We start from the raw sequence: 6,000 nt of genomic DNA on the forward strand, positions 1-6,000 counted from the left end.
TGCCCTAAAGAGGAACTAAGGTATTCGCCTTTCGAGTTAGTTGTATTCCTTGAGTGTACGGGAATGTAGGGTTGGGTATTCCTTAATTATGGCGGGAATGACCCAGGGCATTCATTGAATGTGCCATGAATGGCTCGTTAGTGATATGATAGGTATTCCTTGAATGTGGCGGAAATGACCTAATGTATTTATTAAATATGTCATGAATGACATGAGTTTTATGCCCAAAGAGGATGTGAAATATGTGTATGAAAGCCCAGAAATGGCTATGATATCGTGGTATTTGGTGGGAGAGAGGCACACAGAAATGTGTGATTTGGCAAATGTGTGGAGTGCAAATCCTGGAGTAGGTACTAAAGGGTGGTTGTATAAGAAAAGAAATTGATTAATTGATAAGAGAAATTGATTTGATTATGCGAGTGTGTTTGGGCTTACTTTTGAATACCTATAGGATATCTACATATGTTATATAGAAGTTCTAACTTTCTTTTGCAGGAAGGTAGGACTTAATAACATTTTGTGCAGAGACGCGGTCCTACCCTTATACAGCAGTGGATATTGGTAAGTTTTAATTCAATTACTTAGTTATTAAAACAAGTTATTATAATGAGTTAATAAAATGGAAGTCTTGCTTGGGAAGAAACTATGCTGGTTGAAATGACGAAACTATGTGTTTTCCAAGCTGAGAATGATTAAGTTAGGATATATTTAAAGTGATAGTTTGATAAGTAAAGACTGGAAATATTTATGTGGTTAGTCTACTAATACCAGCAAATTCCATTTTGCTGACCCATGTTTGCTATGTTTTGGCAACGTGGGTGTGTTCTTGGGAACATAGGTGGAAGGCAGTGGAACCGCGGCGTGTGATTTGGATTCTTGCCTGGAGCCGTCAGTTAGTTATTTTATTAGGTCCGATTCTTATTGGAAGGATGTAATAACGTAGTTTATATTTCAGCATGACATGAGAATAAGATATTGAAGACTTTTATTCTTAGAAGTTTGTTTGATGTTTTGTTTGGACGGAAGATAACTTAATAAAGTGATGGCGGTTGATTATGGGGATTGTGTAATTTAAGTTGATTCTTTTATGATATGACTTTTAAGGGTTTTTGTATGTGTTGTATCCACCCCGTCATAGCCTGTGTTTTTAGACAATTGAACATAGCGATGTTTGAGATATTTATATTTCAAATATTCACTTTGTAATTGTTTAGAAATTCGGGTTGTGACATTAACCCAATTATCAAACTAAAATATAAAGCAAAAAGCAGCGTTACATTAATTATTAACTAAGAACTATAAAATGAATACATAAAAATTAAATTACCTCGTTAAGAAATATTTTGTTAACAAACGCAAACATCAACCTACTGATAAGAGCCCAAAACTGTAGTTTTAACCCCTTAACAATCGTACTTTTAGACCAATTATGTGAATAATAAGTAAGAGTTAACATCGACACGTGTTTTATACATTTCGTGCTTCAAAGTCCATTATGCGTAAATGTGCCACTTTAGTGAGATAAAGGAGAAAAGGTCGGTTACTAAGGAGTTCCGTGATTAAAGGCCAAGATTCAAGAAGATAAAGCCTTCTTAAAGCCCCGGTCAAAAGCTGAAAAGTCGACACGGGCCAAAAACAAAGACACAAGTCGTGAGAACTTCCGAAAGCCAGATCTTTGGACTCGGACCTCGGAATTGGGCCTACCTTATGTCAAAACGACCGGCTCGGAAAGAGATTTCCAATGGTCTAAGCCTTGACCCAATCAGAAAAAGCAAAAGTGGACGAAAAGTCTGTGGAAGTCAACTGCAGCTGAAGAGGCCTTTTTGGACTGAAAGAATTGGGTTTTGGGCCTGATTCTCTGGCCCAAAACATGGATCCAAGCCCATGCACGATTTTTGGATATGAACATATAAAAACCAAAGCTTAGCTCTTTCTTAATGGTAGATAGTTAGGTTAGAAAATATATTAGGTTAGGATAAGAAAAGTAGCCATTAAACCTTAGTTCTAGATCTAGTTTTACATTAATTAATTAGTTTTTATTCTTGCCTTAAATTTAGTATTAAATTATTGTTATTGCTATTCATTAGATAAATAAAGTTAATTAGTTCTCCATAATCTAGTTTCATTTTCATTTATTTATTAGCTTAAATCCTTAGATTTACTTATTTGTCATTATTAGTTTAATTCAATTATTGCATGAGTAGTTTCGAATTGAGTTTAAACAAGTAAAGTTCAAATCTTTATATTATGTCTTGTTTAGATTCCATGAGAAATGATAGTTTAATGACTCTAGGCTAACCCTCCATTAGAGGGGTTGAGGAAGCCTTGAAGAAAACTTGATTTTGTTAGCTTAGAATTTGTCCTGATAATCTATTCAATTCTAGAAGTAATTAGTTCACCATGAGAATGGGTTTAATGCTTCACATGCTAGTTATTACTTGGTAGAGATTGCCATGAATAGTTAGGGATTAGATTTACCAATTATTATGCGATAGCATTTCAATTTGGAGTGCGACAGTTCTTGGTTAGTAGATTAAGTAGAGTTAAGGCGGAATCAATCCCCCTAATTCCTTATCATAGAGTCCAGTTAGTATTTCTGTAGTTGAATTATCGTATCTTGTTAGTATAAATTGAATCCGTAGTATAATCATAGAATAGATATTTCATATAACACATTACTCTCACCATTGTTCTTTGTGTTTGTTCAATTGAATTTGTTTAAGTCTTGAGAGTTAAGAGTGGAATGATTCCGTACTCTATATATTACATGAATATATATGTGAGAGTAGGAAATAAATTATTGATACCGTAAGAATAAGGTTAGAGTAATCTAATTGAGTTTTTACGAGTTATCAAATGGCGCCGCTGCCATCTTAATCTCGTTCAAGACAAGAATTCAATTGCTTGAATCCAAGGGGCAATCCCCCATTCTCTACCCACCCACCCTTTTAATTTTTCATTCTTGTTTCTTGAATTTTCGGAACCGCTCAATTTTAGGGCATAGGGCTCATGGATTCACAGAGAAAAACACTGCGGTGAAGGTATTTCCAAATTTTCGAAAATTCTGAAAATTTTCATACATATTATTTAATGTGTTGTTGATTTATTGGAATATTTTCAGATTTTTCAAAGTTGTTTTACCTTGTGAAAAAAATACGATCTTTACAGTGCTGCATTTCAGTTTTCACACCGTATGTTCTTGAAAAACAGACGAGTAAGGTTACTTAGGGAGTTCTAAAAATTCTATAATTTTTACAGGAGTATTTATCCTAACTAAGGAGTTTGTAGTAAAAATTTGATGAGTTTTGATTTGTTTTGACCCTCCTAAATAGTAGAGTGTTTCCAGTGTGTTTCTGCAGTGTTGCAAACACTTAATATCTGGAACACCAGCCAATAAGGAGAGGTTGTACAACTCCAATTGCTCTAAATTTTTTACAGGAATAATTAGGATCTGTCAGAAGGCTCCAGTAAAAATTTGGCAATTTTTGGATTTGTTTTGAAGGGTTAACCATTCGGTTGTTTGTATTGTGTCCGAAAACCGTTTTGCAAACTTTGGGGGGCAGTAGAGGGACTTTCACAGCTCCGATTGATCTGAAATTTTACAGGCTACTTGATAGACGTCTTAGGAAATTACTGTAAAAATTTCAGATTTTTTGGAGTACGATAAAAGGCCTAAAACTTGAAAACCTCGAGCGCGACCCGCGCCCAAACCGAGCGCGACCGCGCCCAAAACACTGGACAATCGACAAAACAGAGGGCACTCGCGCCCTCAAGGGAAAATTCAGTGTGAACAGCCCAATTTTCATAGGTAAATACAAATTTTTATGTCTTCAAGTTACTCAGTGTTTCTAACTTGTTAAATACACTGAGATCGCCAGATACAAAAAAGCTATTTAAACGAGAGAAAGAGGCATTCAGTACTCCTTCTTCCTCCTCGCCTCTTACGTGGGAGGAGTTTTAATTCTAGTATAATCAGGCTTGTTTTTCAGAGAAATAAATACCACACGCCTATCTAGAAATGTATGCTTAGAGTTGTGGTTGCATATTAGTTGCCCTATAATATATTTGAAAAACCAATATGGCATATCAATATGTAGACCAACAATCATATGATAATTATGCAAACCCTTCACCATGTTCATGCTGTGGTAGTCCTAACCATTGGGCTTCTCAATGCCCATCATATCAAGAGCAATCATGTAATTATTATGAAAACCCTTCACCATGTTCATGTTGTGGTAGTCCTGATCATTGGGCTTCTCAATGCCCATCATATCAAGAGCAATCTTGTAATTATTATGGGAACCCTTCACCATGTTCATGTTGTGGTAGTCCTAACCATTGGGCTTCTCAATGCCCATCATATCAAGAGTCTGAGCCTACTATAGGATATAATAATAATTATGAGCCTCAATTTTCAAATTTTTATAGTGACTCATACAATCAAGAGTTTTCTAGTCATCCAAACTATTCATGTAATTCCACCAATAACAATCAACCAGCCATTCAGCCTCAACCTAACCCATCACAGTACGACATCAACCAGAGTCACTCAAACGCCAATAACTATGACTATCAAACACCATACCAACCAGACCCACACCACCAAGCTTCCCCTCAGCTAACAACATTCGATGAAATAATGGCCCAAAACAAAATAATACTTCAGGAAATAAATCGGAACCTAAAGAAACTAGGTTCACCCACGCCCAGACATTTCTACCATGCCAGAGATCGACACTATTCCCATAACTAACCCAGTCAACCTAGTTCACACCTACCCTACATTTCATGAACCATTACCTTCCGAAGACCCTCCCATTAACCATTTTATTAACTCCACACCCCACCTGGATGAGGAAATTCTTGTAGACAACTCTTTAGGACTAGTTTCGAATGACCACTCAAACTTGAGCGATGGCTCCGAGGAACTTCCCACTGATCCACCTGACGATGAATATAATGATTACACTTTAGAAGATATTTATAAAGGTGTGACGAAGGAAGAATTTGATAACTATTGGCATTCTCGTAATATGGACCCTCCTGTTGAACATGTCCAGGCCTTTGAGTTTGCTAACTGTGACTCGGTGGATGATGTCTCACACATTCGAATGAGGCCATTGATGATACTTGTAGTGTTTTAGAGGAAGAGGGTGAGGACATGGAGATTAACAATTCAAATCTAAGGCATGAACAAGTTAATGTGCAAGAAAACGAGGAAGTTACATCTTTAGAGCAATGTGAATCTCAATTCAGTTTGGCAGTTGAGGAAATAACAAGGAAAGAAATAGAGGAAAATCTTAAAGATAAAGCCACGAACCACAACCTTGTGGATTCAGCTAAGCCAGATGTAGAGTTCTTAAGAGCATGTGAGGATCCACCACCTGATGAACCACCAACCAACCACCATCCACCTAAGTTACCACCTCCTATAATCCAACCATCTACCACAACTAAGCCATCTATTCACCCACCATTTAAAAGGAACCTCGATTTTGCCCTTAAGCCAATTGCCTCAGAGACCATCTATAATTTTTTCAACCCTCACAGTGAAGAATGTTTGCCTAGCACAAAATCCCATGAGTACACCATTCGGGTAATTGAGAGACAAGCTCTGACCGAGTGTAGTGAGAAACCTAGTTTGTCTTATTTTTCCTCATCTGAGCTTCATGAAAGACATCAGGATCCACACTTCATTCCCTTCTCACCTAAAGTATCGCTAATTCATCTTTTTGGTCATTCCAACTATTTAAAACAATTACAACATGATGGTTTGCATATGTTCTTTGATAGGATGCATAAGTTTTCATTCCTTCGCTTACATGTTTGCTTCCAATTATACAACATTATTCTGTTTGGGGGTGCATTTAGTATCATGTTTTTATGGCTAGACCCCCAACTCTTCCGACTATTTGTTTATAGTTGACCATGCATCATCCACTTTGTGCCACCCCAGTTTCATGCTTGTTTGGGGGTGTGCACAGTCTAGGGGAATCT

The sequence above is a fragment of the Coptis chinensis genome, chromosome 1, assembly GCF_015680905.1.
Source record: "Coptis chinensis isolate HL-2020 chromosome 1, ASM1568090v1, whole genome shotgun sequence".
NCBI classification, from domain to species: Eukaryota; Viridiplantae; Streptophyta; class Magnoliopsida; order Ranunculales; family Ranunculaceae; genus Coptis; species Coptis chinensis.